The following is a 17,504-nucleotide window of genomic DNA, read 5'->3' as shown; positions in this document are numbered from 1 at the left end:
CTCTCTGTGTTCCACACTCTCTGTGTCCCTCAGTCTCTCTGTGTGTCCCTCGCTCTCTGTGTCCCTCGCTCTCTCTGTTTCCCTCGCTCTCTGTGTACCTCACTCTCTGTGTCCCTCACTCTCTCTGTGTTTCCCTCGCTCTCTGTGTCCCTCACTCTCTGTGTCCCTCACTCTCTCTGTGTCCCTCGCTCTCTCTGTGTCCCTCGCTCTCTCTGTGTCCCTCACTCTCTGTGTTCCACACTCTCTGTGTCCCTCAGTCTCTCTGTGTGTCCCTCGCTCTCTGTGTCCCTCGCTCTCTCTGTTTCCCTCGCTCTCTGTGTACCTCACTCTCTGTGTCCCTCACTCTCTCTCTGTGTCCCTCGCTCTCTCTGTTTCCCTCGCTCTCTGTGTTCCTCACTCTCTGTGTCCCTCGCACTCTCTGTGTCCCTCGCTCTCTGTGTGTCCCTCGCTCTCTGTGTCCCTCGCTCTCTCTGTTTCCCTCGCTCTCTGTGTCCCTCGCTCTCTGTGTCCCTCGCTCTCTCTGTTTCCCTCGCTCTCTGTGTACCTCACTCTCTGTGTCCCTCACTCTCTCTGTGTTTCCCTCGCTCTCTGTGTCCCTCGCTCTCTGTGTCCCTCGTTCTCTCTGTGCGTCCCTCACTCTCTGTGTCCCTCGCTATCTCTGTGTCCCTCGCTCTCTCTGTGTCCCTCACTCACTGTGTTCCACACTCTCTGTGTCCCTCGCTCTCTGTGTCCCTCGCTCTCTGTGCCCCTCGCGCTCTCTGTGCCCCTCGCGCTCTCTGTGCCCCTCGCGCTCTCTGTGTCACTCGCTCTCTGTGTCCCTCACTCTCTCTGTGTTCCACACTCTCTGTGTCCCTCGCTCTCTGTGTCCCTCGCGCTCTCTGTGCCCCTCGCGCTCTCTGTGTCACTCGCTCTCTGTGTCCCACACTCTCTCAGTGTGTCCCTCACTCTCTGTATCCTTCACTCTCTAAGTGTCCCTCGCTCTCTGTGTCCCTTGCTCTCTGTGACCCTCGCTCTCTCTGTGTCCCCCACTCTCTCTCTGTCCCTCGCGGTCTCTGTGTCCCTCCCGGTGTCTGTGTCGCTCGCGCTCTCTGTGTCCCTCGCGCTCTCTGTGTCACTCGTGCTCTCTGTGTCCTTCGCTCTCTGTGTCCCTCGCTCTCTGTGTCCCTCGCTCTCTCTGTGTACCTCCCTCTCTGTGTCCCTCGCTCTCTCTCTGCCCCTCGCTCTCTCTGTGTCCCTCGCTCGCTGTGTGTCCCTCGCTCTCTCTGTGTCCCTGGCTCTCTGTGTCCCTCGCTCTCTCTCTGCCCCTCGCTCTCTCTGTGTCCCTCGCTCTCTGTGTGTCCCTCGCTCTCTCTGTGTCCCTCGCTCTCTGTGTGTCCCTCGCTCTCTCTGTGTCCCTCGCTCTCTGTGCCCCTCACTCTCTGTGTCCCTCGCTCTCTGTGTCCCACACTCTCTGTGTCCCACACTCTCTGTGTCCCTTGCCCTTTGTGTCCCTCGCTCTCTGTGTCCCTCACTCTTTGTGTCCCTCATGCTCTGTGCTACTCGCTCTCTGTGTCCCTCGCTCTCTGTGTCCCACACTCTCTGTGTCCCTCGCTCTGTGTTTCCCTCACTCTCTGTTTCCCTCACTCTCTGTGTCCCTCGCTCTCTGTGTCCCACATTCTCTGTGTCCCTCGCTCTCTGTGTCCCTCGTGCTCTGTGTCCCTCGCTCTTTGTGTCCCTCGCTCTCTCTGTGTCCCTCGCGCTCTCTGTGTAGCTCGGTCTGTGACCCTCGCTATGTCTGTGTCCCTCCCTTTCTGTGTGTCCCTCGCTCCCTCTGTGTCCCTGGCTCTCTGTGTCCCTCGCTCTCTCTCTGCTCTCTGTGTCCCTCGCTCTCTGTGTCCCACACTCTCTGTGTCCCACACTCTCTGTGTCCCTTGCCCTTTGTGTCCCTCGCTCTCTGTGTCCCTCACTCTTTGCGTCCCTCATGCTCTGTGCTACTCGCTCTCTGTGTCCCTCGCTCTCTGTATCCCACACTCTCTGTGTCCCTCGCTCTGTGTGTCCCTCACTCTCTGTGTCCCTCACTCTCTGTGTCCCTCACTCTCTGTGTCTCTCGCTCTCTGTGTCCCTCGCTCTCTCTGTGTTCCACATTCTCTGTGTCCCTCACTCTCTCTGTGTGTCCCTCGCTCTCTGTGTCCCTCGCTCTCTGTGTCCTCGCTCTCTCTGTGTCACTCGCGCTCTCTGTGTCCCTCACTCTCTCTGTGTCCCTCCCTTTCTGTGTGTCCCTCGCTCTCTCTGTGTCCCTCGCTCTGTCTGTGTCCCTCGCTCTGTCTGTGTCCCTCGCTCTGTGTCCCCCACTCTCTCTGTGTCCCTCACTCTCTCTGTGTCCCTCGCTCTCTCTGTGTCCCTCGCTCTCTCTGTGTTCCACATTCTCTGTGTCCCTCACTCTCTCTGTGTGTCCCTCGCTCTCTGTGTCCCTCGCTCTCTCTGTTTCCCTCGCTCTCTGTGTTCCTCACTCTCTGTGTCCCTCACTCTCTCTGTGTCCCTTGCTCTGTCTGTGTCCCTCGCTCTCTCTGTGTGTCCCTCGCTCTCTGTGTCCCTCGCTCTCTCTCTGTGTCCCTCGCTCTCTGTGTCCCTCGCGCTCTCTGTGCCCCTCGCGCTCTCTGTGTCCCTCGCTCCCTCTGGGTCCCTCACTCTCTCTGTGTCCCTCACTCTCTGTGTCCCTCGCTCTCTGTGTCCCTCGCTCTCTGTGTCCCTCACTCTCTCTGTGTCTCTCACTCTCTCTGTGTCCTACACTCTCTCTGTGTGTCCCTCGCTCTCTATGTCCCTCGCTCTCTCTGTGTGTCCTTCGCTCTCTGTGTCCCTCGCTCTCTCTGTGTCCATGGCTCTGTCTGTGTGTCCCTCATTCTCTGTGTCCCACACTCTCTCTCTGTGTCATTCACTCTCTCTGTGTCCGACACTCTCTCTGTGTGTCCCTCACTCTCTGTGTCCCTCGCTATCTCTGTGTGTCCCTCGCTCTCTGTGTCCCTCGCTCTCTGTGTCCTCGCTCTCTCTGTGTCACTCGGGCTCTCTGTGTCCCTCACTCTCTCTGTGTCCCTCCCTTTCTGTGTGTCCCTCGCTCTCTCTGTGTCCCTCGCTCTGTCTGTGTCCCTCGCTCTGTCTGTGTCCCTCGCTCTGTGTCCCCCACTCTCTCTGTGTCCCTCACTCTCTCTGTGTCCCTCGCTCTGTCTGTGTCCCTCGCTCTGTGTCCCCCACTCTCTCTGTGTCCCTCACTCTCTCTGTGTCCCTCACTCTCTCTGTGTCCCTCGCTCTCTGTGTCCTCGCTCTCTCTGTGTCACTCGGGCTCTCTGTGTCCCTCACTCTCTCTGTGTCCCTCCCTTTCTGTGTGTCCCTCGCTCTCTCTGTGTCCCTCGCTCTGTCTGTGTCCCTCGCTCTGTCTGTGTCCCTCGCTCTGTGTCCCCCACTCTCTCTGTGTCCCTCACTCTCTCTGTGTCCCTCACTCTCTCTCTGCCCCTCGCTCTCTCTGTGTCCCTCGCTCTCTCTGTGTCCCTCGCTCTCTCTGTGTTCCACATTCTCTGTGTCCCTCACTCTCTCTGTGTGTCCCTCGCTCTCTGTGTCCCTCGCTCTCTCTGTTTCCCTCACTCTCTCTGTGTGTCCCTCGCTCTCTGTGTCCCTCGCTCTCTCTGTGTGTCCCTCGCTCTCTGTGTTCCTCACTCTCTGTGTCCCTCACTCTCTCTGTGTCCCTTGCTCTGTCTGTGTCCCTCGCTCTCTCTGTGTGTCCCTCGCTCTCTGTGTCCCACTCTCTCTGTGTCCCTCGCGCTCTCTGTGCCCCTCGCGCTCTCTGTGTCACTCGCTCTCTGTGTCCCACACTCTCTCAGTGTGTCCCTCACTCTCTGTATCCTTCACTCTCTAAGTGTCCCTCACTCTCTGTGTCCCTTGCTCTCTGTGACCCTCGCTCTCTGTGTCCCTCACTCTCTCTGTGTCCCTCACTCTCTGTGTCTCTCGCTCTCTCTGTGTGTCCCTCGCTCTCTGTGTCCCTCACTCTCTGTGCCCCTCACTCTCTCTGTGTCCCTCACTCTCTGTGTCCCTCGCGCTCTCTGCGTCCCTCGCTCTCTCTGGGTCCCTCGCTCCCTCTGGGTCCCTCACTCTCTCTGTGTCCCTCACTCTCTGTGTCCCTCACTCTCTGTGTCCCTTGCTCTCTGTGACCCTCGCTCTGTCTGTGTCCCTCGCTCTTTGTCCCCCACTCTCTCTGAATCCCTCACTCTCTCTGTGTCCCTCGCTCTCTCTGTGTCCCTCGCTCTCTCTGTGTCCCTCGCTCTCTGTGTTCCACACTCTCTGTGTCCCTCACTCTCTCTGTGTGTCCCTCGCTCTCTGTGTCCCTCGCTCTCTCTGTTTCCCTCGCTCTCTGTGTTCCTCACTCTCTGTGTCCCTCACTCTCTCTGTGTCCCTTGCTCTGTCTGTGTCCGTTGCTCTGTCTGTGTCCCTCGCTCTCTGTGTCCCTCGCTCTCTCTCTGTGTCCCTCGCTCTCTCTCTGTGTCCCTCGCTCTCTGTGTCCCTCGCGCTCTCTGTGCCTCTCGCGCTCTCTGTGTCACTCGCTCTCTGTGTCCCACACTCTCTCAGTGTGTCCCTCACTCTCTGTATCCTTCACTCTCTAAGTGTCCCTCGCTCTCTGTGTCCCTTGCTCTCTGTGACCCTCGCTCTCTGTGTCCCTCACTCTCTTTGTGTCCCTCACTCTCTGTGTCTCTCGCTCTCTCTGTGTGTCCCTCGCTCTCTGTGTCCCTCACTCTCTGTGCCCCTCACTCTCTCTGTGTCCCTCACTCTCTGTGTCCCTCGCGCTCTCTGCGTCCCTCACTCTCTCTGGGTCCCTCGCTCCCTCTGGGTCCCTCACTCTCTCTGTGTCCCTCACTCTCTGTGTCCCTTGCTCTCTGTGTCCCTCGCTCTCTGTGTCATTCGCTCTCTCTGTGTTCCTCGCTCTCCTTGTGTCCCTCAGTCTCTCTGTGTCTCTCACTCTCTCTGTGTCCCACACTCTCTCTGTGTGTCCCTCGCTCTCTGTGTCCCTCGCTCTCTCTGTGTCCATGGCTCTGTCTGTGTGTCCCTCACTCTCTGTGTCCAACACTCTCTCTCTGTGTCACTCACTCTCTCTGTGTCCCACACTCTCTCTGTGTGTCCCTCACTCTCTGTGTCCCTCGCTATCTCTGTGTGTCCCTCGCTCTCTGTGTCCCTCGCTCTCTGTGTCCCTCGCTCTCTGTGTCCTCGCTCTCTCTGTGTCACTCGCGCTCTCTGTGTCCCTCAATCTCTCTGTGTCCCTCCCTTTCTGTGTGTCCCTCGCTCTCTCTGTGTCCCTCGCTCTGTCTGTGTCCCTCGATCTGTGTCCCTCACTCTCTCTGTGTCCCTCGCTCTCTCTGTGTCCCTCGCTCTCTCTGTGTCCCTCACTCTCTGTGTTCCACACTCTCTGTGTCCCTCAGTCTCTCTGTGTGTCCCTCGCTCTCTGTGTCCCTCGCTCTCTCTGTTTCCCTCGCTCTCTGTGTTCCTCACTCTCTGTGTCCCTCGCACTCTCTGTGTCCCTCGCTCTCTGTGTGTCCCTCGCTCTCTGTGTCCCTCGCTCTCTCTGTTTCCCTCGCTCTCTGTGTCCCTCGCTCTCTGTGTCCCTCGCTCTCTCTGTTTCCCTCGCTCTCTGTGTACCTCACTCTCTGTGCCCCTCACTCTCTCTGTGTTTCCCTCGCTCTCTGTGTCCCTCGCTCTCTGTGTCCCTCGTTCTCTCTGTGCGTCCCTCACTCTCTGTGTCCCTCGCTATCTCTCTGTGTCCCTCGCTCTCTCTGTGTCCCTCACTCACTGTGTTCCACACTCTCTGTGTCCCTCGCTCTCTGTGTCCATCGCTCTCTGTGCCCCTCGCGCTCTCTGTGCCCCTCGCTCTCTGTGCCCCTCGCTCTCTGTGTCCCTCGCTCTCTGTGTCCATCGCTCTCTGTGCCCCTCGCGCTCTCTGTGTCACTCGCTCTCTGTGTCCCTCACTCTCTCTGTGTTCCACACTCTCTGTGTCCCTCGCTCTCTGTGTCCCTCGCGCTCTCTGTGCCCCTCGCGCTCTCTGTGTCACTCGCTCTCTGTGTCCCACACTCTCTCAGTGTGTCCCTCACTCTCTGTATCCTTCACTCTCTAAGTGTCCCTCGCTCTCTGTGTCCCTTGCTCTCTGTGACCCTCGCTCTCTCTGTGTCCCCCACTCTCTCTCTGTCCCTCGCGGTCTCTGTGTCCCTCCCGGTGTCTGTGTCGCTCGCGCTCTCTGTGTCCCTCGCGCTCTCTGTGTCACTCGTGCTCTCTGTGTCCTTCGCTCTCTGTGTCCCTCGCTCTCTGTGTCCCTCGCTCTCTCTGTGTCCCTCCCTCTCTGTGTCCCTCGCTCTCTCTCTGCCCCTCGCTCTCTCTGTGTCCCTCGCTCGCTGTGTGTCCCTCGATCTCTCTGTGTCACTGGCTCTCTGTGTCCCTCGCTCTCTCTCTGCCCCTCGCTCTCTCTGTGTCCCTCGCTCTCTGTGTGTCCCTCGCTCTCTCTGTGTCCCTCGCTCTCTGTGTGTCCCTCGCTCTCTCTGTGTCCCTCGCTCTCTGTGCCCCTCACTCTCTGTGTCCCTCGCTCTCTGTGTCCCACACTCTCTGTGTCCCACACTCTCTGTGTCCCTTGCCCTTTGTGTCCCTCGCTCTCTGTGTCCCTCACTCTTTGTGTCCCTCATGCTCTGTGCTACTCGCTCTCTGTGTCCCTCGCTCTCTGTGTCCCACACTCTCTGTGTCCCTCGCTCTGTGTTTCCCTCACTCTCTGTTTCCCTCACTCTCTGTGTCCCTCGCTCTCTGTGTCCCACATTCTCTGTGTCCCTCGCTCTCTGTGTCCCTCGTGCTCTGTGTCCCTCGCTCTTTGTGTCCCTCGCTCTCTCTGCGTCCCTCGCGCTCTCTGTGTAGCTCGGTCTGTGACCCTCGCTATGTCTGTGTCCCTCCCTTTCTGTGTGTCCCTCGCTCCCTCTGTGTCCCTGGCTCTCTGTGTCCCTCGCTCTCTCTCTGCTCTCTGTGTCCCTCGCTCTCTGTGTCCCACACTCTCTGTGTCCCACACTCTCTGTGTCCCTTGCCCTTTGTGTCCCTCGCTCTCTGTGTCCCTCACTCTTTGCGTCCCTCATGCTCTGTGCTACTCGCTCTCTGTGTCCCTCGCTCTCTGTATCCCACACTCTCTGTGTCCCTCGCTCTGTGTGTCCCTCACTCTCTGTGTCCCTCACTCTCTGTGTCCCTCACTCTCTGTGTCTCTCGCTCTCTGTGTCCCACACTCTCCGTGTCCCTCGCTCTCTCTGTGTTCCACATTCTCTGTGTCCCTCACTCTCTCTGTGTGTCCCTCGCTCTCTGTGTCCCTCGCTCTCTGTGTCCTCGCTCTCTCTGTGTCACTCGCGCTCTCTGTGTCCCTCACTCTCTCTGTGTCCCTCCCTTTCTGTGTGTCCCTCGCTCTCTCTGTGTCCCTCGCTCTGTCTGTGTCCCTCGCTCTGTCTGTGTCCCTCGCTCTGTGTCCCCCACTCTCTCTGTGTCCCTCACTCTCTCTGTGTCCCTCGCTCTCTCTGTGTCCCTCGCTCTCTCTGTGTTCCACATTCTCTGTGTCCCTCACTCTCTCTGTGTGTCCCTCGCTCTCTCTGTGTCCCTCGCTCTCTCTGTTTCCCTCGCTCTCTGTGTTCCTCACTCTCTGTGTCCCTCACTCTCTCTGTGTCCCTTGCTCTGTCTGTGTCCCTCGCTCTCTCTGTGTGTCCCTCGCTCTCTGTGTCCCTCGCTCTCTCTCTGTGTCCCTCGCTCTCTGTGTCCCTCACTCTCTGTGTCCCTCACTCTCTGTGTCTCTCGCTCTCTGTGTCCCACACTCTCCGTGTCCCTCGCTCTCTCTGTGTTCCACATTCTCTGTGTCCCTCACTCTCTCTGTGTGTCCCTCGCTCTCTGTGTCCCTCGCTCTCTGTGTCCTCGCTCTCTCTGGGTCCCTCGCTCCCTCTGGGTCCCTCACTCTCTCTCTGTCCCTCACTCTCTGTGTCCCTCACTCTCTGTGTCCCTTGCTCTCTGTGACCCTCGCTCTGTCTGTGTCCCTCGCTCTGTGTCCCCCACTCTCTCTGTGTCCCTCGCTCTCTCTGTGTCCCTCGCTCTCTCTGTGTCCCTCGCTCTCTCTGTGTCCCTCGCTCTCTGTGTTCCACACTCTCTGTGTCCCTCACTCTCTCTGTGTGTCCCTCGCTCTCTGTGTCCCTCGCTCTCTCTGTTTCCCTCGCTCTCTGTGTTCCTCACTCTCTGTGTCCCTCACTCTCTCTGTGTCCCTTGCTCTGTCTGTGTCCCTCGCTCTCTCTGTGTGTCCCTCGCTCTCTGTGTCCCTCGCTCTCTCTCTGTGTCCCTCGCTCTCTCTCTGTGTCCCTCGCTCTCTATGTCCCTCGCGCTCTCTGTGCCCCTCGCGCTCTCTGTGTCACTCGCTCTCTGTGTCCCACACTCTCTCAGTGTGTCCCTCACTCTCTGTATCCTTCACTCTCTAAGTGTCCCTCGCTCTCTGTGTCCCTTGCTCTCTGTGACCCTCGCTCTCTGTGTCCCTCACTCTCTCTGTGTCCCTCACTCTCTGTGTCTCTCGCTCTCTCTGTGTGTCCCTCGCTCTCTGTGTCCCTCACTCTCTGTGCCCCTCACTCTCTCTGTGTCCCTCACTCTCTGTGTCCCTCGCGCTCTCTGCGTCCCTCACTCTCTCTGGGTCCCTCGCTCCCTCTGGGTCCCTCACTCTCTCTGTGTCCCTCACTCTCTGTGTCCCTTGCTCTCTGTGTCCCTCGTTCTCTGTGTCATTCGCTCTCTCTGTGTTCCTCGCTCTCCTTGTGTCCCTCAGTCTCTCTGTGTCTCTCACTCTCTCTGTGTCCCACACTCTCTCTGTGTGTCCCTCGCTCTCTGTGTCCCTCGCTCTCTCTGTGTCCATGGCTCTGTCTGTGTGTCCCTCACTCTCTGTGTCCCTCGCTCTCTGTGTCCCTCGCTCTCTCTGTGTCCATGGCTCTGTCTGTGTGTCCCTCACTCTCTGTGTCCAACACTCTCTCTCTGTGTCACTCACTCTCTCTGTGTCCCACACTCTCTCTGTGTGTCCCTCACTCTCTGTGTCCCTCGCTATCTCTGTGTGTCCCTCGCTCTCTGTGTCCCTCGCTCTCTGTGTCCCTCGCTCTCTGTGTCCTCGCTCTCTCTGTGTCACTCGCGCTCTCTGTGTCCCTCAATCTCTCTGTGTCCCTCCCTTTCTGTGTGTCCCTCGCTCTCTCTGTGTCCCTCGCTCTGTCTGTGTCCCTCGCTCTGTGTCCCTCACTCTCTCTGTGTCCCTCACTCTCTCTGTGTCCCTTGCTCTCTCTGTGTCCCTCGCTCTCTATGTGTCCCTCACTCTCTGTGTTCCACACTCTCTGTTTCCCTCAGTCTCTCTGTGTGTCCCTCGCTCTCTGTGTTCCTCACTCTCTGTGTCCCTCGCACTCTCTGTGTCCCTCGCTCTCTGTGTGTCCCTCGCTCTCTGTGTCCCTCGCTCTCTCTGTTTCCCTCGCTCTCTGTGTCCCTCGCTCTCTGTGTCCCTCGCTCTCTGTGTCCCTCACTCTCTCTGTGTCCCTCACTCTCTCTGTGTCCCTCACTCTCTCTGTGTCCCTCGCTCTCTCTGTTTCCCTCGCTCTCTGTGTACCTCACTCTCTGTGTCCCACACTCTCTCTGTGTTTCCCTCGCTCTCTGTGTCCCTCGCTCTCTGTGTCCCTCGTTCTCTCTGTGCGTCCCTCACTCTCTATGTCCCTCGCTCTCTCTGTGTCCCTTGCTCTGTCTGTGCCCCTCGCTCTCTCTGTGTGTCCCTCGCTCTCTGTGTCCCTCGCTATCTCTCTGTGTCCCTCGCTCTCTCGGTGTCCCTCACTCACTGTGTTCCACACTCTCTGTGTCCCTCGCTCTCTGTGTCCCTCGCTCTCTGTGCCCCTCGCGCTCTCTGTGCCCCTCGCGCTCTCTGTGTCACTCGCTCTCTGTGTCCCTCACTCTCTCTGTGTTCCACACTCTCTGTGTCCCTCACTCTCTGTGTCCCTCGCGCTCTCTGTGCCCCTCGCGCTCTCTGTGTCACTCGCTCTCTGTGTCCCACACTCTCTCAGTGTGTCCCTCACTCTCTGTATCCTTCACTCTCTAAGTGTCCCTCGCTCTCTGTGTCCCTTGCTCTCTGTGACCCTCGCTCTCTCTGTGTCCCCCACTCTCTCTCTGTCCCTCGCGGTCTCTGTGTCCCTCCCGGTGTCTGTGTCCCTCGCGCTCTCTGTGTCACTCGTGCTCTCTGTGTCCTTCGCTCTCTGTGTCCCTCGCTCTCTGTGTCCCTCGCTCTCTCTGTGTCCCTCCCTCTCTGTGTCCCTCGCTCTCTCTCTGCCCCTCGCTCTCTCTGTGTCCCTCGCTCGCTGTGTGTCCCTCGCTCTCTCTGTATCCCTGGCTCTCTGTGTCCCTCGCTCTCTCTCTGCCCCTCGCTCTCTCTGTGTCCCTCGCTCTCTGTGTGTCCCTCGCTCTCTGTGTGTCCCTCGCTCTCTGTGTGTCCCTCGCTCTCTCTGTGTCCCTCGCTCTCTGTGCCCCTCACTCTCTGTGTCCCTCGCTCTCTGTGTCCCTCGCTCTCTGTGACCCACACTCTTTGTGTCCCACACTATCTGTGTCCCTTGCCCTTTGTGTCCCTCGCTCTCTGTGTCCCTCACTCTTTGTGTCCCTCATGCTCTGTGCTACTCGCTCTCTGTGTCCCTCGCTCTCTGTGTCCCACACTCTCTGTGTCCCTCGCTCTGTGTTTCCCTCACTCTCTGTTTCCCTCACTCTCTGTGTCCCTCGCTCTCTGTGTCCCACATTCTCTGTGTCCCTCGCTCTCTGTGTCCCTCGTGCTCTGTTTCCCTCGCTCTTTGTGTCCCTCGCTCTCTCTGTGTCCCTCGCGCTCTCTGTGTAGCTCGGTCTGTGACCCTCGCTATGTCTGTGTCCCTCCCTTTCTGTGTGTCCCTCGCTCCCTCTCTGTCCCTGGCTCTCTGTGTCCCTCGCTCTCTCTCTGCTCTCTGTGTCCCTCGCTCTCTGTGTCCCACACTCTCTGTGTCCCACACTCTCTGTGTCCCTTGCCCTTTGTGTCCCTCGCTCTCTGTGTCCCTCACTCTTTGTGTCCCTCATGCTCTGTGCTACTCGCTCTGTGTGTCCCTCGCTCTCTGTATCCCACACTCTCTGTGTCCCTCGCTCTGTGTGTCCCTCACTCTCTGTGTCCCTCACTCTCTGTGTCCCTCACTCTCTGTGTCTCTCGCTCTCTGTGTCCCACACTCTCTGTGTCCCTCGCTCTCTCTGTGTTCCACATTCTCTGTGTCCCTCACTCTCTCTGTGTGTCCCTCGCTCTCTGTGTCCCTCGCTCTCTGTGTCCTCGCTCTCTCTGTGTCACTCGCGCTCTCTGTGTCCCTCACTCTCTCTGTGTCCCTCCCCTTCTGTATGTCCCTCGCTCTCTCTGTGTCCCTCGCTCTGTCTGTGTCCCTCGCTCTGTCTGCTTCCCTCGCTCTGTGTCCCCCACTCTCTCTGTGTCCCTCACTCTCTCTGTGTCCCTCGCTCTCTCTGTGTCCCTCGCTCTCTCTGTGTTCCACATTCTCTGTGTCCCTCACTCTCTCTGTGTGTCCCTCGCTCTCTGTGTCCCTCGCTCTCTCTGTGTGTCCCTCGCTCTCTGTGTCCCTCGCTCTCTCTGTTTCCCTCGCTCTCTGTGTTCCTCACTCTCTGTGTCCCTCACTCTCTCTGTGTCCCTTGCTCTGTCTGTGTCCCTCGCTCTCTCTGTGTGTCCCTCGCTCTCTGTGTCCCTCGCTCTCTCTCTGTGTCCCTCGCTCTCTCTCTGTGTCCCTCGCTCTCTGTGTCCCTCGCGCTCTCTGTGCCCCTCGCGCTCTCTGTGTCACTCGCTCTCTGTGTCCCACACTCTCTCAGTGTGTCCCTCACTCTCTGTATCCTTCACTCTCTAAGTGTCCCTCGCTCTCTGTGTCCCTTGCTCTCTGTGACCCTCGCTCTCTGTGTCCCTCACTCTCTCTGTGTCCCTCACTCTCTGTGTCTCTCGCTCTCTCTGTGTGTCCCTCGCTCTCTGTGTCCCTCACTCTCTGTGCCCCTCACTCTCTCTGTGTCCCTCACTCTCTGTGTCCCTCGCGCTCTCTGCGTCCCTCGCTCTCTCTGGGTCCCTCGCTCCCTCTGGGTCCCTGACTCTCTCTGTGTCCCTCACTCTCTGTGTACCTCACTCTCTGTGTCCCTTGCTCTCTGTGACCCTCGCTCTGTCTGTGTCCCTCGCTCTGTGTCCCCCACTCTCTCTGTGTCCCTCACTCTCTCTGTGTCCCTCGCTCTCTCTGTGTCCCTCGCTCTCTCTGTGTCCCTCGCTCTCTGTGTTCCACACTCTCTGTGTCCCTCACTCTCTCTGTGTGTCCCTCGCTCTCTGTGTCCCTCGCTCTCTCTGTTTCCCTCGCTCTCTGTGTTCCTCACTCTCTGTGTCCCTCACTCTCTCTGTGTCCCTTGCTCTGTCTGTGTCCCTCGCTCTCTCTGTGTGTCCCTCGCTCTCTGTGTCCCTCGCTCTCTGTCTGTGTCCCTCGCTCTCTCTCTGTGTCCCTCGCGCTCTCTGTGTCACTCGCTCTCTGTGTCCCTCGCTCTCTCTCTGTGTCCCTCGCTCTCTCTCTGTGTCCCTCGCTCTCTGTGTCCCTCGCGCTCTCTGTGCCCCTCGCGCTCTCTGTGTCACTCGCTCTCTGTGTCCCACACTCTCTCAGTGTGTCCCTCACTCTCTGTATCCTTCACTCTCTAAGTGTCCCTCGCTCTCTGTGTCCCTTGCTCTCTGTGACCCTCGCTCTCTGTGTCCCTCACTCTCTCTGTGCCCCTCACTCTCTGTGTCTCTCGCTCTCTCTGTGTGTCCCTCGCTCTCTGTGTCCCTCACTCTCTGTGCCCCTCACTCTCTCTGTGTCCCTCACTCTCTGTGTCCCTCGCGCTCTCTGCGTCCCTCGCTCTCTGTGTCCCTCACTCTCTCTGTGCCCCTCACTCTCTGTGTCTCTCGCTCTCTCTGTGTGTCCCTCGCTCTCTGTGTCCCTCACTCTCTGTGCCCCTCACTCTCTCTGTGTCCCTCACTATCTGTGTCCCTCGCACTCTCTGCGTCCCTCGCTCTCTCTGGGTCCCTCGCTCCCTCTGGGTCCCTCACTCTCTCTGTGTCCCTCACTCTCTGTGTCCCTTGCTCTCTGTGTCCCTCGCTCTCTGTGTCATTCGCTCTCTCTGTTTTCCTCGCTCTCCTTGTGTCCCTCAGTCTCTCTGTGTCTCTCACTCTCTCTGTGTCCCACACTCTCTCTGTGTGTCCCTCGCTCTCTGTGTCCCTCGCTCTCTCTGTGTGTCCCTCGCTCTCTGTGTCCCTCGCTCTCTCTGTGTCCATGGCTCTGTCTGTGTGTCCCTCACTCTCTGTGTCCCTCGCTATCTCTGTGTGTCCCTCGCTCTCTGTGTCCCTCGCTCTCTGTGTCCCTCGCTCTCTGTGTCCTCGCTCTCTCAGTGTCACTCGCGCTCTGTGTGTCCCTCACTCTCTCTGTGTCCCTCCCTTTCTGTGTGTCCCTCGCTCTCTCTGTGTCCCTCGCTCTGTCTGTGTCCCTCGCTCTGTCTGTGTCCCTCGCTCTGTGTCCCTCACTCTCTCTGTGTCCCTCACTCTCTCTGTGTCCCTCGCTCTCTCTGTGTCCCTCGCTCTCTCTGTGTCCCTCGCTCTCTGTGTTCCACACTCTCTGTGTCCCTCGCTCTCTCTGTTTCCCTCGCACTCTGTGTACCTCACTCTCTGTGTTCCTCACTCTCTCTGTGTTTCCCTCGCTCTCTGTGTCCCTCGCTCTATGTGTCCCTCGTTCTCTCTGTGCGTCCCTCGCTCTCTATGTCCCTCGATCTCTCTGTGTGTCCCTCGCTCTCTATGTCCCTCGCTCTCTCTGTGTCCCTTGCTCTGTCTGTGCCGCTCGCTCTCTCTGTGTGTCCCTCGCTCTCTGTGTCCCTCGCTCTCTGTGTCCCTCGCTCTCTCTCTGTGTCCCTCGCTCTCTGTGTCCCTCGCGCTCTCTGTGCCCCTCGCGCTCTCTGTGTCACTCGCTCTCTGTGTCCCACACTCTCTCAGTGTGTCCCTCACTCTCTGTATCCTTCACTCTCTAAGTGTCCCTCGCTCTCTGTGTCCCTTGCTCTCTGTGACCCTCGCTCTCTCTGTGTCCCCCACTCTCTCTCTGTCCCTCGCGGTCTCTGTGTCCCTCCCGGTGTCTGTGTCGCTCGCGCTCTCTGTGTCCCTCGCGCTCTCTGTGTCACTCGTGCTCTCTGTGTCCTTCGCTCTCTGTGTCCCTCGCTCTCTGTGTCCCTCGCTCTCTCTGTGTCCCTCGCTCTCTGTGTCCCTCGCTCTCTCTCTGCCCCTCGCTCTCTCTGTGTCCCTCGCTCGCTGTGTGTCCCTCGCTCTCTCTGTGTCCCTGGCTCTCTGTGTCCCTCGCTCTCTCTCTGCCCCTCGCTCTCTCTGTGTCCCTCGCTCTCTGTGTGTCCCTCGCTCTCTCTGTGTCCCTCGCTCTCTGTGTGTCCCTCGCTCTCTCTGTGTCCCTCGCTCTCTGTGCCCCTCACTCTCTGTGTCCCTCGCTCTCTGTGTCCCTCGCTCTCTCTGTCCCACACTCTCTGTGTCCCACACTCTCTGTGTCCCTTGCCCTTTGTGTCCCTCGCTCTCTGTGTCCCTCACTCTTTGTGTCCCTCATGCTCTGTGCTACTCGCTCTCTGTGTCCCTCGCTCTCTGTGTCCCACACTCTCTGTGTCCCTCGCTCTGTGTTTCCCTCACTCTCTGTTTCCCTCACTCTCTGTGTCCCTCGCTCTCTGTGTCCCACACTCTCTGTGTCCCTCGCTCTCTGTGTCCCTCGTGCTCTGTGTCCCTCGCTCTTTGTGTCCCTCGCTCTTTGTGTCCCTCGCTCTCTCTGTGTCCCTCGCGCTCTCTGTGTACCTCGGTCTGTGACCCTCGCTCTGTCTGTGTCCCTCCCTTTCTGTGTGTACCTCGCTCCCTCTGTGTCCCTGGCTCTCTGTGTCCCTCGCTCTCTCTCTGCTCTCTGTGTCCCACACTCTCTGTGTCCCACACTCTCTGTGTCCCTTGCCCTTTGTGTCCCTCGCTCTCTGTGTCCCTCACTCTTTGTGTCCCTCATGCTCTGTGCTACTTGCTCTCTGTGTCCCTCGCTCTCTGTGTCCCACACTCTCTGTGTCCCTCACTCTCTGTGTCCCTCACTCTCTGTGTCCCTCACTCTCTGTGTCTCTCGCTCTCTGTGTCCCACACTCTCTGTGTCCCTCGCTCTCTCTGTGTCCCTCGCGCTCTCTGTGTAGCTCGGTCTGTGACCCTCGCTCTGTCTGTGTCCCTCCCTTTCTGTGTGTCCCTCGCTCTCGCTGTGTCCCTCGCGCTCTCTGTGACCCTCGCTCTCTCTGTGTCCCTCACTCTCTCTGTGTCCCTCGCTCTCCCTGAGTAGCTCACTCTCTCTGTGTCTCTTGCTCTCTCTGTGTCCCTCGCTCTGTGTGTCCCTCGCTCTCTCTGTGTCCCTCCCTCTCTCTGTGTCCCTCGCTCTCGCTGTGTCGCTCACTCTCGGTGTACCTCACTCTCTCTGTGTCCCTCACTCTCTGTGTTCCTCACTCTCTGTGTCCCTCACTCTCTCTGTGCCCCTCACTCTCTGTGACCCTCACTCTCTCTGTGTCCCTCACTCACTCTCTGTCCCTCACTCTCTCTGTGGCCCTCACTCTCTGTGTCCCTGACACTCTCTGTGTCCCTCGCTCTCTGTGTCCCTCGCTCTCTGTGTCTCTCGCTCTCTCTGTGTGTCCCTCGCTCTCTGTGTCCCTCGCTCTCTGTGTCCCTCGCTCTCTGTGTCCCTCACTCTCTGTGCCCCTCACTCTCTGTGTGTCCCTCACTCTCTGTGTCCTTCGCGCTCTCTGCATCCCTCGCTCTCTGTGTCTCTCGCTCTCTATGTGTGTCCCTCGCTCTCTGTGTCCCTCGCTCTCTGTGTCCCTCGCTCTCTGTGTCCCTCCCTCTCTCTGTGTCCCTCGCTCTCGCTGTGTCGCTCACTCTCGGTGTACCTCACTCTCTCTGCGTCCCTCACTCTCTGTGTTCCTCACTCTCTGTGTCCCTCACTCTCTCTGTGCCCCTCACTCTCTGTGACCCTCACTCTCTCTGTGTCCCTCACTCACTCTCTGTCCCTCACTCTCTCTGTGGCCCTCACTCTCTGTGTCCCTGACTCTCTCTGTGTCCCTCGCTCTCTGTGTCCCTCGCTCTCTGTGTCTCTCGCTCTCTCTGTGTGTCCCTCGCTCTCTGTGTCCCTCGCTCTCTGTGTCCCTCGCTCTCTGTGTCCCTCACTCTCTGTGCCCCTCACTCTCTGTGTGTCCCTCACTCTCTGTGTCCTTCGCGCTCTCTGCGTCCCTCGCTCTCTCTGGGTCCCTCGCTCCCTCTGGTCCCTCACTCTCTCTGTGTCCCTCACTCTCTCTGTCCCTCGCTCTCTGTGTCCCTCGCTCTCTGTGTCCCTCGCTCTCTCTGTGTTCCTCGCTCTCTGTGTCCCTCGCTCTCTCTGTGTGTCCCTCACTCTCTGTGTCCCACACTCTCTCTCTGTGTCACTCACTCTCTCTGTGTCCCACACTCTCTCTGTGTGTCCCTCACTCTCTGTGTCCCACACTCTCTCACTGTGTCACTCACTCTCTCTGTGTCCCACACTCTCTCTGTGTGTCCCTCACTCTCTGTGTCCCTCGCTATCTCTGTGTGTTCCTTGCTCTCTGTGTCCCTCGCTCTCTGTCCTCGCTCTTTCTGTGTCCCTCACTCTCTCTGTGTCCCTCCCTTTCTGTGTGTCCCTCGCTCTCTCTGTGTCCCTCGCTCTGTCTGTGTCCCTCGCTCTGTCTGTGTCCCTCGCTCTGTGTCACTCACTCTCTCTGTGTCCCTCGCTCTCTCTGTGTCCCTCCCTCTCTCTGTGTCCCTCGCTCTCGCTGTGTCGCTCACTCTCCGTGTACCTCACTCTCTCTGTGTCCCTCACTCTCTGTGTTCCTCACTCTCTGTGTCCCTCACTCTCTCTGTGCCCCTCACTCTCTGTGACCCTCACTCTCTCTGTGTCCCTCACTCACTCTCTGTCCCTCACTCTCTCTGTGGCCCTCACTCTCTGTGTCCCTGACACTCTCTGTGTCCCTCGCTCTCTGTGTCCCTCGCTCTCTGTGTCTCTCGCTCTCTCTGTGTGTCCCTCGTGTGGTGTTGGGTGTTCTAACACACAGAAGAGCCAACACAGTTGCATATGGTACAACACTTGTTTATTTAAACTCACTATTTACAACTTGGTCTTTGCACTCTGCACGTGGGGGGCTCCCTGCTTGTGGTGTTTCAACAGCTCTTTCATGCTTCCTTCTCCCCAGACCTACTGACCTCCAGGTGTCGTGCTCGTGCTTTTTATGTGGTTGGTGTTCTTGTCTGTGATTGGTTGTGGTGTTGTGTACTCTGATTTGCCTGTTAGTGTGTCCATCATGATGTGTGTGTTTGAATATCATGACATCCCCCCTTTTTACAAAGATATGTGCCTACGTGG

This window comes from Scyliorhinus torazame, unplaced genomic scaffold (genome assembly GCF_047496885.1).
Source record: "Scyliorhinus torazame isolate Kashiwa2021f unplaced genomic scaffold, sScyTor2.1 scaffold_106, whole genome shotgun sequence".
NCBI classification, from domain to species: Eukaryota; Metazoa; Chordata; class Chondrichthyes; order Carcharhiniformes; family Scyliorhinidae; genus Scyliorhinus; species Scyliorhinus torazame.
Note: the sequence above shows the minus strand (reverse complement) of the source record.